This window comes from Microtus pennsylvanicus, chromosome 7, assembly GCF_037038515.1.
Source record: "Microtus pennsylvanicus isolate mMicPen1 chromosome 7, mMicPen1.hap1, whole genome shotgun sequence".
Taxonomy (NCBI): Eukaryota; Metazoa; Chordata; class Mammalia; order Rodentia; family Cricetidae; genus Microtus; species Microtus pennsylvanicus.
This window is the reverse complement of record NC_134585.1, coordinates 18460746-18478772: the sequence shown is the minus strand read 5'-3', so window position 1 is coordinate 18478772 and position 18027 is coordinate 18460746.

The window sequence follows — 18027 nt, the reverse complement described above, 5'->3', positions numbered from 1 at the left end:
CTAGCAGAGCTGTGGTTATGAGACGAGCAACTTCAGGATGCACCAGAATGTTCGTCCATCTGCCCTGAACCAGCGTGCTGGACATTAAGGCTGCAGCTGGTCCCGATGAAGCGCTAAATAAAGCGATGGTGGTGCAGCTGGAATGGCTAAGATTACTACCATCCAAGACACCCTACCGTGCCTGACCTCCTCTGTGGATGGACTTCCCACTGAGACAAGGGGCTGCCTGCCACTCTCATAACCAGGCCACAGAGACACAACACCAGCCACCAATCAGTGCCCATGACACAGTACCTTTCATGTAAGCAAAGTGGTTCAGACAAGGATAAGTGTTCACCTGGGAAACAGAAGCTTCAGTTCCTGACTATTTCTGTTTGGTATTGAAGTCGGCAAAAATCGAATTCTAGCACAGAAACATCCTCCACTGCTGTTGGGTAGAACATCTTGGTTTCTCTCTCTCTCTCTCTCTCTCTCTCTCTCTCTCTCTCTCTCTCTCTCTCTCTCTCTCTCTCTCTCTCTCTGTGTGTGTGTGTGTGTGTGTGTGTGTGTGTGTGTGTGTGTGAGAGAGAGAGAGAGATACAGAGACAGAGACAGAGACAGAGAAAAAGAAAAGGAAAAGGAAAAACAGAGGGGGACAAGAGAGATCTGGTCTCTGTCATTAAACATCTTGGCAAACCTTAATATTTCAACCAAATTAAATGGCTATTGCTTCCCTACATGAGATGGAAGCAAACATTGACTCACTATGCTCACATGAGAAATGCCATTTAGTTCTACCACCTTAGTAACTGAAGAAGCCTATACATATACATGCATATACATACACATGCACATGTGCACACACACACACATGCATACATACACACAATACATACATTCATGTATGTATATATATATTGCTAAAGCCAATGCCCTGCCAAGGCCAGCATGGTTAAGTGTGAATCTGGCCCTGCAATCTGATTCTTTGTTATGATCACATGTTATCACAAGACAGCACTACAGAATTCTGTTTCCTAGGAGGAAGGACAAAATAAAAGTCAATGACAAGCTCTAATATTGATTCTGATGCTAACATTCCAGATCCACATGTGTGAATGACTCAGGCCTAGCCATGTTACTCCCTTAGTTTACTAGTTCTCTGACCACCCCATGAGGCCTGCCATCTAACCCCCCAAACAGAAAGCAATGGCTTTCAAAGCTTCAGAGATTGGAGTTCCTTTTTCTCCAGTAATATATCCCCTGGACGTGAACTAAAAATATCAGTTGTTCAATAAAAACCAATAAAATAAAAAAAATCAGTCTCTGGCAATATTCTGGTCTACTTTGTCCCCAAATACAGCTGGGTTATCTGCAACCAGAGCTACCTGTGGGTACCCACAGCCAGCTTATTCCCCCAAATATTCAGCTTCTGTTCCTTGCCTCGTGATCTCTTCTCATGCTCCAGTTATTGAGCACCACTGTAAGCCAGGTATGGTCTAGAAATCTCAGTGGCCAGAGGGGAGTTTTGTTTTGTTTTCTCATGCTGAAAATATTTTTAGTTATCCTTTGATAATTTCATGTCTGTTTTCATGTATTTTTATCATTTTTACTCCCCCTCCATTATCCTATCTTACCTCTCCCCCCTGAAACCTTTTTCCTTCCCAACTAGTTTTCTTCCTACTTTCATGTCTTTAAAACAAAACAAAACAAAAAAAAACCTACCTGCTGAGTTTGATTAGGATGGCTTCCAACACCAATGTGTGTGGGGTTGCTTCCCTATAGAAGCACAGGCAACTTATCAACTGAAATTTCCGCTTATAATACAGTGTTATTGTATGGCACATCCATAGACTATTATCCCACAGTTAAAAAGGAGTTCCCATTAAATACGAAAACATAAAATTTGATTGGAACTTAAAGTCATCTTGTGGATTCGAAAGCAAATCCAAACATTCACACACTATATGAATCCATTTATATCAAACTCTCAAATAACAAAAATACAGAGATGACGAATAAATCAGTCATTATCAAAATACAGGGGCGTTGATGTGAGCAGGAGAAAGATGTAAACATAAGGGGGAAGCATGTGGGATCTCAGCATGAATTAACCAACATGGGTAGCTTAAGAAGTTGGGAAGAGGATATGGGTGTGGTGGTAGGGGTAGGAAGAGGATGTGGAGGAGGAAAGAGAATAGATACCACCTAAAAATACTGCATTTGTTTATGAAATTACCCAAAAAAAGTTAAAATAAGATTAAATTCAAGTTTTTTGGGGTTTACTTTTTGCTTTTTACTTCTATTGAAAATAGATTTTATTTTCATATTCCGGTTATGGTTTCCCCTTCCGCAGCTCCTCCCCATTTCCCCACCAACCCAAGTTCTCACCCTTTTTCTCTCTCATGAGAATACAAATAGGCATCCAAAACTAATAATAATGACAAAAGGACAAAATAAAACAAATTCAAGTTTCAAGACGATTCTTTCTGCTGCCTTGTGGCTACCGCATAGCCCCATTGCCACCACGCTGGTCAAGTTCGCTGTCTCTGGCTGTGATAAATATCACCACCAAGAGCGACTTGGGAAGAAAGGCATTTGTTTGACTTACACTTCCGTGTCTCAGTCTCTCATGGAGGGAAGCGAAAACTGGAATGCAAGCAGATCACAAGCCATGGAGGAATGCCCCTTTACTGGCTTGCTTTCTTTCTTTTTCAGTAGTAGATTTTTTTAATTGATTTTTATTGAGCTATACATTTTTCTCTGCTCCCCTCCCTGCTTCCCCCCTCCCTTTCAACCTTTTCCCAAGGTCCCCATTCTCCCAGTTTACTCAGGTGATGGCGCTGCCCACAGTGAACAGGGCCCACCCACAACCATCATCAAGAAAAGGACCAACAGACATGCCCAGGCCAATCAGTTGGAGGCAATTTTCACTTGAGGATCCCTCTTTTTAGGTGGTTCTGGTTTGTGTCAACTTGACTTAAAATAACCAACACACTCCCAACTACAGAACCAAAGAAATTGCTCAGGAGAGTCCTAAGGGATCAGAGAGTGTGGTGATACTAAAACTTTAGGAAAATGAACCCAAGATTTGTGTTCCAGCATCTGCTTGTTTCCTATATATATATTCATTATGTCAGAACTCATTTGATTTTTGTTTTAAGATCTTCTATTCATGTAGACTTCTATTAGGTTATTTAGAATTACTGAGTCTTATTTTAAAATTCTGACTACTGAGTTCGCTGTCATTTTCTGCTGATTAATTGTTCCCAAGCCCTCTGATTGTGTCCACATAAAACAAAACAAAACAAAAACAAGGTTGCTGCTCTTGGGTTTCTAAATATTCATCTTTTGTGTTTGTTTCCTTCTTACTGCACCCCACTGATTTTTTTCTCAATAATAATAATGCTCATTTTATCAACCAACTCTCAAAACTAATCTTTCTGCAATAGAATTTTTAAGGTCGCAGGTTTGGCCACTTGACCTTTCTCATGGACCAGCGATTAGATGGACATAGTGGCTGATCCGCTGTGGTTCCATAGGATACACAGGAAGGGAGTTCCTTCAGGTTCCTAGGCAAAGCTGACTCTTGCATTCCTCTTAGCTGCCCGCCAGAGCTAGTTGATAAGGCCTGATTACTGGCCATATCACACATCTTAGTTGCAAGACAGAGAAATAAAGTTGGATTGATCTGGAAGCTTCACTTCTGGCAATCCCAGAATGTACTACACAGGGTACTAAATGAGAAGGCAGTCTTTTCCCAGTTCAAACGCTATGAATTATGATACTGACCTGCCAGGAAGGATGTGCCCACTGGCAAGGTAGCTTAAAGGGTAGACAGTCATTCTAATTGTCCTCAAGGCCAGGTTCACAAGAGGGACTCACATGAAATATAGTGGCTGAGAAGGTCCTAAGCACTATAGCTCACTTACTTCTGTTGTTAGCTGTCACGCCCAACCTCGTCCCGCAAGGATGACGCGACCACCGGAGCTCTTCTCACTGCAGTTTATTCCAGGACTTTATTCACTTTCTCTCTCTTTTCCCCTCTCTCCTCTCTCTCCTTTTCCTCTCTCTCTTTGACCTCTCTCTCTCTCTTTCTCTCTTTCTCTCTCTCTCTCTCTCTCTCTCTCTCTCTCTCTCTCTCTCTCTCTCTCTCTCTCTCTCTCTCTCTCTCTCTCTCTCAAACCTCTCCCAGCCCTTAAGTAGGCATGGGCTGCCAACCCCGAACTGTCAGGTGGGCACTGCCCATAGGTTCACGCATATGTAGGCAGCTGATAATCATTGCGAGATCATAGCATAGGTCAGGCCTTAGCCATCTCAGGAGTTGATTATACATCTCCGTCAGGTGTGACACCACGCAGCTCACTACAGTTAGCTAAATTAGCACAGCATCGAACTGCCTTCTAAATATTTTTATACCCATAGACAGTGCTCCTTGAGCCTTAATCAGAGAAACTTTGCAATGAACCACACTTAATGGAGGGAAGCGTGGATGCTCATGATGAGCATGGCTTCGAGCGCTTATCCCTACACAGGACATAAGAAAATGGGGCAGAGAGAATGTGGGAGCCATAAGATAGGGAGAAAGGTCGAGGAATACTGCCTTCAGGACATGGCACAGTCAATGCAAACCCAAACCCACAGCAGACGTGGCTGCCGGCAATGGAGATCCAACAGAAGTCAGGGCCTGCTAACAGCCAATGAATGGCCATGGAGGGTCCATGGGGCTCTAGTCACCCCTGCTACTAAGAGATTCTTGAGGATGGGCATCCATTATTTTCAACTATATACCCACAGAAATGTACAACAGGATTCAATGGATAGCTCCCAACCAACGGTCACACAGGAAAAACTAATTAAACTCAACGGGCCTCAAAACAAAACAAAGATGTCAATATGAGGAAGAGCAGCAATCCGCAGGGAGAAGATGAGAGGGGAGCTACCGAGATCAGAATGCACTGTCTACATTATTAAATCATCAAAGGATAGGCTCAATAAAAGTTATTTTGAAAAAATACACCATCAAGTCCCTATACTCTTTTCTTTTCATCTAACCTACATTTCTGAGGCTTTATATTAATAAAACATGTCAGTTAACTGAACCTAACAGGTCCGCTCTCACAGGGGGCATGGAAAAACTCCCATCTGACACCTGTACATCATTGTGGTTTCATTAGATCTGCGGCGTCAGTTAGGAAATTCCGTGAGGAACACACACTGCCAGGCCAATTTAATCACACCTCTCGTGTCTTCGCTTTGTTCTCGGCTGCAGTTTCTTGTCATAAGAGGAAGAGAAACAAGTATTGATTTTAAGTTATCCATTTTAGAAATAAGTTGGAGCCTCCAACAAAATTGAAAACTAGACATACACACACTTCAGCATCTTCCAAGACTCTCTGCTCGCTTCGACTATATGAGTATTCTTCCTCCAGCAGGTCATTTATGTCCCAAACCCACACAGCCTTCATTCGGACTCTCCTGAACATCCTCCAAGTGGACTAACACATGGCTTTGCAGCTATCCCATCCCACCCAAAAGTCATTCCGCCGTCTAACATTTCTTCTTACACTCTGGCGGTCATGAAAGTGAATCAAAGCCAAGCCTCCATGTGATGTCAATAACTATTCACGCTTCTAATGCCTGCATTTGAAATAGTATTTTTTAAAAAGGCTGTAAGCTCAAAGCTCATGGCAGATGAGCAAGGGGAATCCAGACCAGTGATCAGAAGTGGCCCTGCCACCTACCAATCACACACTGTGTGAAAGCTTGCATTCAGAAACTGGGCATGCCTATCACGGCTTGGCAGTCTGCTCCCAGATAACTGTGCTATTTGAAGGGATTTTAGCAGAATCTTGATGAACTAATCAACCTTCTTACCTTTGGAAGCATAACAACTGAGAGTTAGCTGGATTTCCGAATGCAAAAAGATGATGCTTTCCGGAGAAAAACGTAGAGCATAGTCACTCAAACGCCGAGCAAGGCTATTTTTTCCCTCTAATCGATTGAATAAAAGCTTTAAATTTTTCATACAACTCAAGGGGTTTAAAATTTTAATACAAATTAATTTATTGAACAATGGCACTTAAGAGCGGGGAGTGATGCAAGGAGATTTTTTATCAGAGAATAAGTGGGGCAGGGAGGGGGAAATGCTGACTGATTAGCCAGTTCTTTAAGCACTAGGAGATCAGAAAACCTTGGAGATAGCCAAGCCTGGCTAGGGAGCAGAGATAAATGGGAGCGGGGATAAGAATGCTTATCCCTACCCTTCTGCACGTGGTGAAAGCAGAGACCCCCAGTGCGAAGTTCCCAGAGCTCATCGCACGTGAAACTGCAAAACTTCCAGGGTTACTTTGATATGAACAAGGTTAATGCGTTCCTCGAGATTAATTGTGGCTTCACCAAGAAATTTATTGAGGGTGAGGGAGTCTGAAAGTGAAAGGAGGGGCAAAAGCCTCGTTAGAGATTTATCATCGGGGGGTGATGGATGGAAGCCTTCAGAGAGCAATAATGGGATTTTAAAGATGCGCTAAAGGGATCTTAGTGCTTACCTCAGACAAAGTAGAGCTGGTGGTTGGAGGGCAAGGGTGGGGACTGCACGGGCACCGTTGGCCACCACAGAAGCAGCTGCCACACAGAGATGCCTTGATGACGTGACAATGGGCCATGGCTTTAGTCTCTCTCATGGCCTTATACGGATTTGCTTTTAGATTGGTCATTAAGCAAGCTACAAAGAAGGCAAAATAACCTTCAGAAAGGCGGCGGACCTGAGTGTAACTGTGGACTTGGCAATTGAGCAGACCTGAGCTGGGGATCTCACCTATGGCACAAATTGGTTGTATAATGTTGGGCAATTTACCTCTCTTTCTCTGTAAGAACAAGGAACGTAATCATACCAAATTATGCTTGTGTTGTAAGACACAAGATCATGAGTTTTAAGCAATTAGACATTTAGAAGCTCAGAAAATGTGCTATTATTCCCAGAATCACTCCCCTGCTGTTGTCAGTTCTAATAGAGAAAGGAGTGGGTATATTATAGAGGCCCAGTAACGGGGCAGTACAGTAAGAGTAACACCCAGTGCATCCCGAGCCTGTTCTGTGACACAGCCAGAAAACTAGCTATGTTGTCTAGTCTCTTCAGTAGATAAGATCATCAACTAATCATCTCCTCTTCTTTGGCAATAGCTTGTCACTCATAGACTTTGTATCTCATTACATCACTACTTCATATAGAACCTATCTTAATTAGTTAGGCCTCGCTGATCTTACTTTAGGAACTCAGTGCCATTTTGGATGAGCACAGGAGGCAACTTACATTTAATCATCTGTATTCAAGGGGATTTCTGTGTCTTTCTGGGGAGATTTCCATAGATGCTTCATATGTATGTAGATTCTGGTTACCTTCAACTTCAGTGGGCAAAATACCTTAATTTTGTCTATACCTTGGCAGACTAAGTATGTTTTAGAGTTATGGAGTTCTTTGTGTACTTATTGAATCCATTTTTCTGTATACCAACTTTCACTGAAAACCAAACCAAAACTTATAGTTTCATTCACATGTCCAAAGTAGAGAATTGTGATTGTGTGTATATGTGTATGCATGTGTGTGTGTTGATTACATGACACCTTTGTTACACATATTACATCAGCAAAACAGCTGACCAATGCTACTTAAGGGAAAAGGGGTTTATTCTGGTTCACAGTTCCAAGAAGGTAGAGTCCATCATAGTGATGAAGGTAAAGAGGCAGGATCATGAAGGGTAGGTAAGTTAGCTTTTCTACACAACCAGAGAAGTGCATTACCCTGGCCTACAGGATTGGATTGATTGGATAACTGTCATGTTATGCCACTCCACTTAACCAATTTTAACTTTTCTTGAGACTTTTCTGAAATTATTAATATACTCTATCTTTCTGAGATCTCTGACTTTGAAGAAAACATCAGCAGGAGTTTCTGGGAGAACTTGAAAATTCCAGAAGTAATTTATCTGAGAACTTTTTTCTAAAGTAGCAGAAAGCAAATTTGACAGATGAAGTCAAAGGGCTGGCTTTGTTATTCCTCCTGAATCGAAATCTAGGGAAGAGTAGATTCCTTGAGGATTTAAATATGACATTTTTGTGTTACGTAAGCCAATTTATTTTGAATGTTACACAAGCTAATCTGAGTGCGGCTTTGTGTCCCGAGTACATGAAAAGGTTCTGATTACTTCAGCAATTAGCACCGACTGGGCATTAACTGTGCCAGGCTCAGTGACAGCTAAAACTAGGCTCTAACACAAGCGTTATCTCATTTAATCCTCATTATTTTTTTTCAAATTTGGAAATAATGAGTATGAGGCTTATACAGCTTGGCTGGAAGCATCGCTGGAGAGGGAAGCTGTGATTAAATTCTGAAGAACATGCTCTCTCATACACCACTGCTTCTCCGTGCTGGCTACTGAGAGCACCTGCTGCCTTGTGGCTCAGCACACTCTGCCCAGCTCCAAGCGACTGGCAAACCAGTGCTTCCAAAATTGACATAATCAAAAGGGTTCGGGACCTCTTGGGGCCTAAGTAGTCTCTGAAAATTGTTTCATAGAGCAAAATCAGAAAGACAACACACTCAAGGTCCTGAGCAGCCACAGGCACTATTTTTTTTTAAAAAAAAAAAAAGTGTGTTTTCTATTGTTGGTGCTAACTCAAGAATACCTTAAATTCCATAGAAATCTCAGAATTTGGAGCTAGGGGAGGGAAAGATAGAAAGCATCTTCTATTTCTGAAGACATCATATACTTGAGCAATAAAACATACAGATAGCAAGCTGGTGCTCACCAGTAAGTTCCATGTTGATTGGCTAGCTTTCATGGTGTTAGAACACTATGCAAGACACAAAAAGAGAAAAGTAATCCTCAATCTTATTCAGCTGTGAACCCTATAAGCTATAATAACATCTGGCCTGGCAAGATTTGCTCACTAGTGCAATAGTGGCACAAATGTCATTAGAATAACCAACCAGTTTCTGATTACATTTAAGGTCCATGTCACAAAACCGATCCCATATCTAGCATCATTATCAAAATCAAGGATCTATAGTTAGACAGAGAAGAAGATACTATTACTCTGATAACATATATTAATATATGTTATATTAAACAGACTCCTAATGACTTGTTCCTGTAGATTAGCGCATCTTCCAAATTTCATCAGAGATTGTTTTTGCAGTAGCGATAACAGAGACCCACAATAGCCAGGGTGCAGATAATAAAACTACAGAGTGCTCTACCCTAAATAGTACATCTATAATCACACCCCTTCTTCCCATTGTAGAAAACAGGGCAGAAAGACTTAGCCATAGGTGGTGGATGACTACAATGAAACAATGTTTTCTAGATACAAGGCAGCTGGGCATGCAAACCAATGGCCATTGTCATCACATACACTAGACCTGCTCAAGCACAAGCGAGACAAAATGCTCCCATGGAGCAGGGAGGAGGTCATGAAGTCCCAACCCTAACTCAAGAGTCATTCATAACTGATAGCTGCTGGGAGAGGAGGAGACAGTTTTCTTTAAGGGTGTGGCCCTTGGTAGGTTCACCATGCTCCAGTGGATAGCTGCATACCCAGTAGTGTATAGGTAGCACTAACTGGGAAAGGAAAGGCAAAACAATAAGAGAAAAGTGAAAGAAGGAAAACATCTTCAAAAAGAAAGAAAATGAAAAAAACATTTTCGGAAAAGAAAGGTTTCCAAACCATCTTCCATTCCTTCTAGTAGACTACACAGTATAATTCAGAGTAAATGCATGTGTATATACACATATTTATTATAGTCTATATTTTATATGTACACATAGTGCACATAAATCTACCCATTGTGTTGCATAGGTAGTCTAAATTATGTGAATATTTGCATATTTATATATTTGTGCATATAAAATATATTTCCTAGAAGGAGCTAAAATTAACAAAATAAAGAATGAGCAGGAAACTGGCTTATTGAAGCTGAAAGCTGACCTAGATCCCAGATCTGTTCCATGGCCCTGGCAGGCCCCATGCTTGCTATGCAGCCCTAGTTCTGGTAGTAATCATTCTGCCTCCACCTCCTGAGTGCTGGGATTTCTTGAATGAACCAACTTACCCAGCATAAATGTTTAAAGGTATCTAGTAAAGTTGTTGTCATTTTATTTTTGGGGGGAGTTTGGTTTATTTGAGGTGCTAAGATGTTTGCTTTGGTTTAATCTGCTTTAGTTACTTCTGGCTTGTTTCGTTTAGGAATAGAATTGGTTTGGGTGTTCTGCTTTGTTTCGGTTTGGGGATTGGTTCAGTTGGTTTTCTGAGACAGTCTCTCACCATGTTGCCCAGGCTGGCTTTGAACTCAAGATCCCCCTGCTCAACCTCTCAGTTACCATCATTATAAGGGTACACCTGAGTTGCTCTCAATTCAGCTATTATTTGAACACAACAAAACTTTTATCTTCAGTGGATTATTACATACATTGTCGGGGTGGCAAGACCTTTGTCACTAAGATTAGTGGGTGCAAAGATCACTCAATATCTTGGAGATGTTTTTAGAAAGTGATAAATGAGAAAAGAAAATATCATATTATGTGCTATATGTTCCATTGTGTAAGAATTAAGGCCTTTATTGAATACATACTAGATGCTGAATCTAATGCTTTGTATGTAAAGATGGCTAGAACCTCAGAGTTCTGTGAGGTAGTGTTGTCTTTCACATCTTGCAGATGCATAAGGTATGAGCCTTCCTCCCAAGCACACAGTTAATGATGCCAGAGCCCTTGACCTTGGGAGTCTAGTTTTGGAGGAAGGACATACTTAGAGGAACATGTCTTGAAGAACAATACCAAAAATTGAGAAGTTAACGTATCTTGAAGAACAGCACCAAAAATTTAGAAGGTAAGCACCAAAAATTTAGAGCATGGTGAGGTTACAAAACATATGCTCCCTATATTTTTCAAAAATCATAGAATAAATACTCATTAACAATAATCAGACATTATTGATTATCTGGTAAGTTTTAAATTGAACAAATATTTAATACGCTTCTAAACAAGGTTTGATAGCCAATAAAATCAGTCAGCGCTCAACGGTTCCTGAAAATACGAATTCTATAAAATTTCAGTCCTCTGTGCCAGGAGATAAGACCTTTCTAAAACCACAAACCATGAAATCTGGCATCTTAGATACAGTATCTCCCACCCAGCCTGCCTGAAGATCTACAGCCCTGTTACACCTACTCCCACAGAGTGAATTCCCCGGAAGGAAATAGAACTCATAAAGATTCATCCCTTATTTCATAGCATTGAGGAGGGAGGGAAAGAATTCCTAAATATGTTCAGGAGACAAATAAACTACACTCAGTGAATCAGCACCCATCCATAAAAGAACCGGGGAAGCCTACAAATCGTGTTTAAAAAAGATCACCAGGTTTTTCTCAAGTTAAAAGGAATCAAGAATAGGAGCAAGTGGGGAGATCAAGTTCATGTTCACAAGTGTGTTTAACATGTATTCAATATTCACCAAACCTCAACCAATTAGTCTTTTATGTACTGTAGAATTGGTCTATGCAGTGCAGCTTTAGAAAGAAAAAAAAAGGGAAATTTTGTCTCCATAAATTTAGTGATAACAGAGCCAAAAATGTTCTAGGTTTTTGTCTTTTAAAAGGTAGTGTATTGTTTTATTCTGTGAGTGTCGATTGCTGATTTCCATTCTAAAATGAATGTATGAGTGTAGGAGTAAGAAAAGGAGTAGAAGCAGACATCATACAGAACAATGAGATGTGCAATTTCTTCTGAGCCATGAGACCCTTTAGGCATTCTAACTGTGAAGCAAGAATATAGCTCCGGAAACCTGAGTTTAAATTAAAATTAAAGGTTTTTTTCTAAAAAAAAAATAAAAAAGATTTTTTTATTAATATGAATACAGTATTCTGTCTGCATGTATGCTGCAGGCCAGAAGAGGGCACCAAATCTCAATACAGGTGGTTGTGAGCCACCATGTCGTTACTGGGAATTGAATTCAGGACCTCTAGAAGAGCAGCCAGTGTTCTTAACTGCTGAGCCATCTCTTCAGCCCTAAAATCAAAGTTTTTATCCTGTACAACTTTCCCTTTTTCTTTCTTTAATGAAATATTTCCTAGTAAATGTAAACTAAAAGTAGAAAACTATTAAATACATTGTCTTTTTTTAGGTTGGACATGTTCAAATATTCATTCCTCTTTCACAAACGATTTAAATTTAACAGTCCATGCCAATGATTAGTCATGGGGAAATAATATATTTGATATGCATTAAAGATTATTAGGTAAATTGGACATAAGTGTTTTATCCTTTTTATTTATTTTCAAAATTACATTATTGGTGTATTTTAATGAAAGAAAAAACCTATTTAAAAAAAACCCTGACACAAGAAATCTGAAGCTGGAAAAGCAATTGGCCTATGGGCATCAAGCTAATTACTGTTAAAACTTAGGTTGCAATGGAGACATTTAATGCAAAAGAAGGCTATGGGTCAACTGATGAGGCATGCTTGCAAGTAAACTTCCAGGGAAAAGTTCCAGCTTATTTCAAAGATGATAAGTGACTTGGCTATAACAACACACTGACATTTGCAGCAAAATAAAACACTGGCTAACAGCAAGTTTTTCACATCATTAGTTGTAAAACACAGAGTCAATATGTTAATTACTGCTTAGTAAAAAGTATTGAAAGTTCCGCAAGCTTGCTAAGGAAACAAATATTTGAAGGACACTGGTCAGTACATAACCTGATGCCTGACCAGATAAGTTTCTTCTGCTCAAAAAAAAAAAATCTTTAAATAGGGAGCTGGGAAAATGGCTCAGTCAATGCAGTGCTTGTCTTGATAATAGGAGGACTGAGTTTACATATTCATGATTATTAGATGTGGTGACACCTTCCCCTCCCCGTACTCCCAGAACTGGGGATGCAGAGATGAGATGACCCTGGGAACTCACTGATTAGCTGGACTGAAATGTCAAACCCCTTGTTCAGTGAAAAGACCCTGCCTCAAAAAATAAGATAGAAAGCAAAAGAGAAAGACATGTGATATCAAACTCCGGTCACCACACAGTCACACAAACATATACACATCACATACACAAAGAGAATTTGTTTGGGTTGGCATTATGGCTCAGCAGGGGAAAGTGCCTGCTAGCGAACCTGGCTACCTGAGTTTGATCTCCAGGATCCACTGGGAAAAATAAAGAATCAACTAAATAGGCTGTTTTCTGATATCCTCATAGCACACATGCATGCACACAGATACACATACACACACATACACACACACACACATGCAAACACACACACACTGAATGTACATCATAAAGATTTGCTGTTCTGTCTAAGAGTACTTGCTTATCTTCTAGAGGACACTGAGCACCAACAAGGATATTTCACACCCACCTGCAACTCTAATTCCGGGGAGTCTGGCACCCCCTTCTGGAATTCACAGGTACTGCATTCATGTGCAACTACAAACATCCATACACATACATAATTAAAAATAAACGCATTTTTAGTCTATATGAATATGACTGAGATGGATTTTCTTATTCCAGGTTTAGTAATTTTTAAAAGTAAATGTGGGCTGATTTCAGGTTGCACAAGTGACTCCCATTACATTTTCCATTTACGGTTTAATAAAAACATTTTTGGTGATATTTAAAATGGGAAAGTTCTTTTCTATGGGAATATGATAATGTCTGACAGAATAATTGTGGGCTGACAAATTAAAAAAAAACAAATCTCCATACCCAGTGGTCAGCAACACCTATATCAATATTTGCATGCCATAAGTGCTTGAATTTGCATCAACTATTTCCAAACTTAATGATTCTCTTAAATTCAAAGTGGAAAGTGCTTTTTCTGCTAAGAAAGAGAACAGTGTTACTAAAAGATTTCCATGAAACAGGACAGAAACTCGTGTCCAGAGCACAGTTATCAGTATCATTTGATAGAAGTTTCTATAGCTCACTACACCTTTGAGTCTTTGATTCAAAAAAAGAGTTGATGAATGCTTATCATTTTACCCGGGGGTGGTGGCAGAGCAGAACCCAAGCCCTCACAGAGCTGACCTTACTATGGAGACAGCACACACAAGACAGAAAGGAACTGGTACAGTGCCTTAGTAGTAATCTGCCCAAAATGAAGAGTATAAATAGCGTTTCTGTCCTTACCTCCTTGAGCCACAGCAAGCCCCATAAAACTCAAGCTGAAGAAGTCAAACCGGAAAATGCCCCAGCCAAACCCATCAATTAAACACGAAGCTTCACCTATTAACAGTACCACCCACCGCGGCACAGGGACACACGCAGGCATCTGTAACTATTCTGCCCCCCTAGACAGTAGCGTCTTGCTGTTATAAAGGATGGATGTGATTACCCAAGTGTGTTCTCTGTGTGGCTCCTAGAGAGACAGTGCTCAGAGGGAAAGGAAGACTGGATGGTTTGTGCTTAAAAACAAGCCAGCCATCAACAAACCCGTATTGCCGTATTGCTGGTGGGTGCAAGACACAACTGACTAGCGACTGAGTTTGCTGAAAGTGTGACAATTGGTGACCCGTGTATTTATCTCTTTGATGTGTGAACAACATGCTTTTTCTCAAAAAAAAAAAAATAGACATACTGACTCGATTTGAAAGAATGCACTTTCTTTAAGGAATTCACAGAAAGTTTCTGGCACCTAAACAGAATTACAATGTCCTGTGGTGTGGGAGATTAGAGGAGACCTACAGGATCTCAGAGCTGGAACGCCTCTAACTCTTTGGAGGAAATCAAGGTAGCAGTCAGCAGGCTTACTGGAAGTAATTTGTACCTGGGGTGAGGTATTCAGAGGAAAGAGGAGGAGCCCAGAGACTGAGTCCTCTGGGAACTGCAGTTCAGAGATGGACAAAAGCAAGTTTGACATACAGAACTGTGAACACCCAACCTCCTTCGGGTTTGTTTATTTAATCCCTAGAGTAGATGGCCCTTGTTTCTTTCTTTGCTGGTTTGTTCATTTTTATTGCCAAAATAGCTATGACAATATTGCATTCCCACACACAATGACCTGACATGGCCTGACATGTTTTGCTTTGTTTTCAAAGACTTGCCTACCTTTGAAAGATTCCAGAAGTTATTACATATTTCATTTAAAAAAATGTTTTCCTTTTTGAAAACCTAATTTTAAAAATTCACTATGAAAGAGAGTTTGGGAGTTTCTTACTAATAAACTAAATAATCTTACCACCTGCTTAGCTAGGGTTTCTATTACTGTGAACAGACACCATGACCACAGAAACTAAGAAGAAAACCATTTAGTTGGGTGGCTTACATTTTCAGAGGCTTACTCCATTATCACCATGACAGGACATGATGGTGCGCAGGCAGACATGGTGCTGGAGAAGGAGCTAAGTATCCTACATCTTGGTTGCATGCAACTGGAAGTGGTCTCAGACCCTGGGCTGTATGTTGTACCTCCACAGTGACAGACTTCCTCCAAAAAGACCACACCTACTCCACAAGGCCATTCCTCCTAATGGTCCCTTTGGGGGCCATTTTCTTTCAAACCACCACACCTTCTAACTCAGTGAGCATTCTGTGATATTTTCCCAGAGAAGTTAAAAGCCCATGTATATAAAAAATTTGCAAGGGCATTTAGCAAATCTTCACTCACAGCTGTTAAAATGCAGGGTCATAATGTCATACAGTGTGCGAACAGATAAAAGATGGTATGTTTAAGCAATGGAATATTACTCAGTACAAAAAAGATAATGAAAGAGCCACATGGTGTGGGAAAACCTACAAGAAGTTAAAGGCATGTTCTAAAGAGAGAAAAAGTGATCTAAAAAGGGTACACCCTCTGTTGTACCAATTATATGACATCATAGACAAAGTAAGCCGTGTGGGTAATGAAAGGATCACTGGGTGGAAGGGTTCGGTGGAGGAAAGGGTGAGTGTCAGAGCCCACTCCAACAGAAATCAGCAAGAGATCCCTGGGAGAGGGGGTGAGCTTATAGGAAATGGCAGACAAAGAGAAATGAAGACTGAAACATAGGAGAGACCAGGAGGGCTGAAGGTTCATACCAAACACCCCGAGTTGATTCTCATCCAGCAAATATACTAATTACAGGCAAGAAGCAGAACAAAGGGCAGTACAATCAGCTGACCACCTCCCTGCACTGTCCTTGGGAGGAAGCTCAAGCAGGTGCATTATCTTAAAACACAAATTCAGCTAGCAGTAAGCAGCTCCCCATCACTAAGGAGTGCCTCCGGCTGGGATACACCAGCTCAAATCTTAACAGATTATGTGTTCTTTCATCTGGGAAAAAAAAAAATGCTCTTTTTCATGGTCTTAATCAGAGCCCTCAGGGATATTTGGAGCAATCAGAGCAGGCAATCTTAAACTCAATTTACTTCTCTGAGTCATTAATGACTCCAGATGGAAACTGAGTCACATGTGGGCTCCCACAGATGAGTACCTAGAAAACAGAGGATGTTCAGGGAAGCGATCTCACAATGGCAGGTCCATGCAGTGACTTACATATTCACGAGGGGCTATGTGTAAACTTGGGACTCTGGATGATAGTGTCGGAGTGGTTCATCCATCTTACCAGATGTGCCACAGTGAGGTGAGGCAAGGGCATCACCATGAGTACCCATTCTGGGCCAGAGTGTAAAGCTCTTGTCTCAACAAACAAAGGAAAGAATATCAAAATAGTGAAGAGGGCTATGTATGCGTAAGAGGAAGACATGGGAAATCCTGGACCTTCCCGTAACTTTGCTGGGAGCCTGGGACTATACTCCAAAGACAAAGGTTTTTGTCAACTGTTTAAAGAGCCTCACACACTGATCCTAGGTTACAGTTCACTTGTGGAAAGCCTTCAAATATGTGCCTCCCGATCTACTTGACAGTGACTGCAAGAATGTTTTCTTAGCGCTTATGTTTAGTCATGCATTGTGTGAATGGCAGCTTTACCTTTCTTCTACAGCTACTAACTTTAAAAGAAAATTCAGACACTCGATTCAGCTTCTAAATTTATCAATGCAGCTTTGGTTAGGATGTCTCATGTACTTTACCAAATGAAGACTGGGAAGTATACTGTATTCAGTCATAATTTTCAGCTGCTTTATATGTTGAGATTCCTGAAAAAAAAAATTCACCTGGCAAGACAGTTTTTCCTTCAAACAAATAGCACTAATCTTTAGAAGCAGCCTAACATACGGTATACTGTTCCTTTGAAAATGTCTCTTTTCAGTTAATTGACATAGCCCCAGTTCCATAGAGAGATTTATTCTCCATTACTGAATCTCCAAGAAGCCCCTGGAAGCAACAGATCATCCTGAAATCTGAGGAGACTTTCTGGGGCCTGAAGATGACTCCATTGAGTATGGGTTTTCACTTTTAATAAATTTGTTTTTTAGAATTAATACTAACCTCCACATCCATTACACAAAATCTGAAGCTTTTAATTCTAGTTGATTGGATTTTTGTGATTCATATTTCCCTATAGGCGTAAGTTTAATAACTTTTCTATTTTCTGTAACACATAACCCTCGCAAAGATTTAGGAACCAGATAGTTGCTGATTCGGTTTGCATAGCAGATTACCGAAGACAAATACTGCTGTGGGAAGCAGTTTCCCCCTGACATTTGAAGTTCTTCATTATGGAAGACATTATTTTTGATGAAACTAGACACCAACTATAGCATTTGCCCTTAATTGTAACAGCAACAGGTCTGGATATTGAAGAACATAAGCAAGCAATCAGAAGCCCCAGCTGTGTAAAACTAGGGGCTAAAAAGAGGTACTTGAATGGGCCTCAGAACTAAGGAGTCTGCTTGACTTGTGAAGATTGTGCCTTGTGCTTATACTACAGAGGGTGACAGTGGCCTGCCTGACCTGGGTCCTGAAAGCCATCCTCAGTTGAGAACTTCTTTGAGAAATCATGTGATTAATATTGTCATGCAGTCTCTCGAGATTACCTCAAACCATAGGCTTTCCTGAAGCATGAATGAAACATCAGATTGACTATCAAATAGTCTCTTCCAGAGACCAGAAG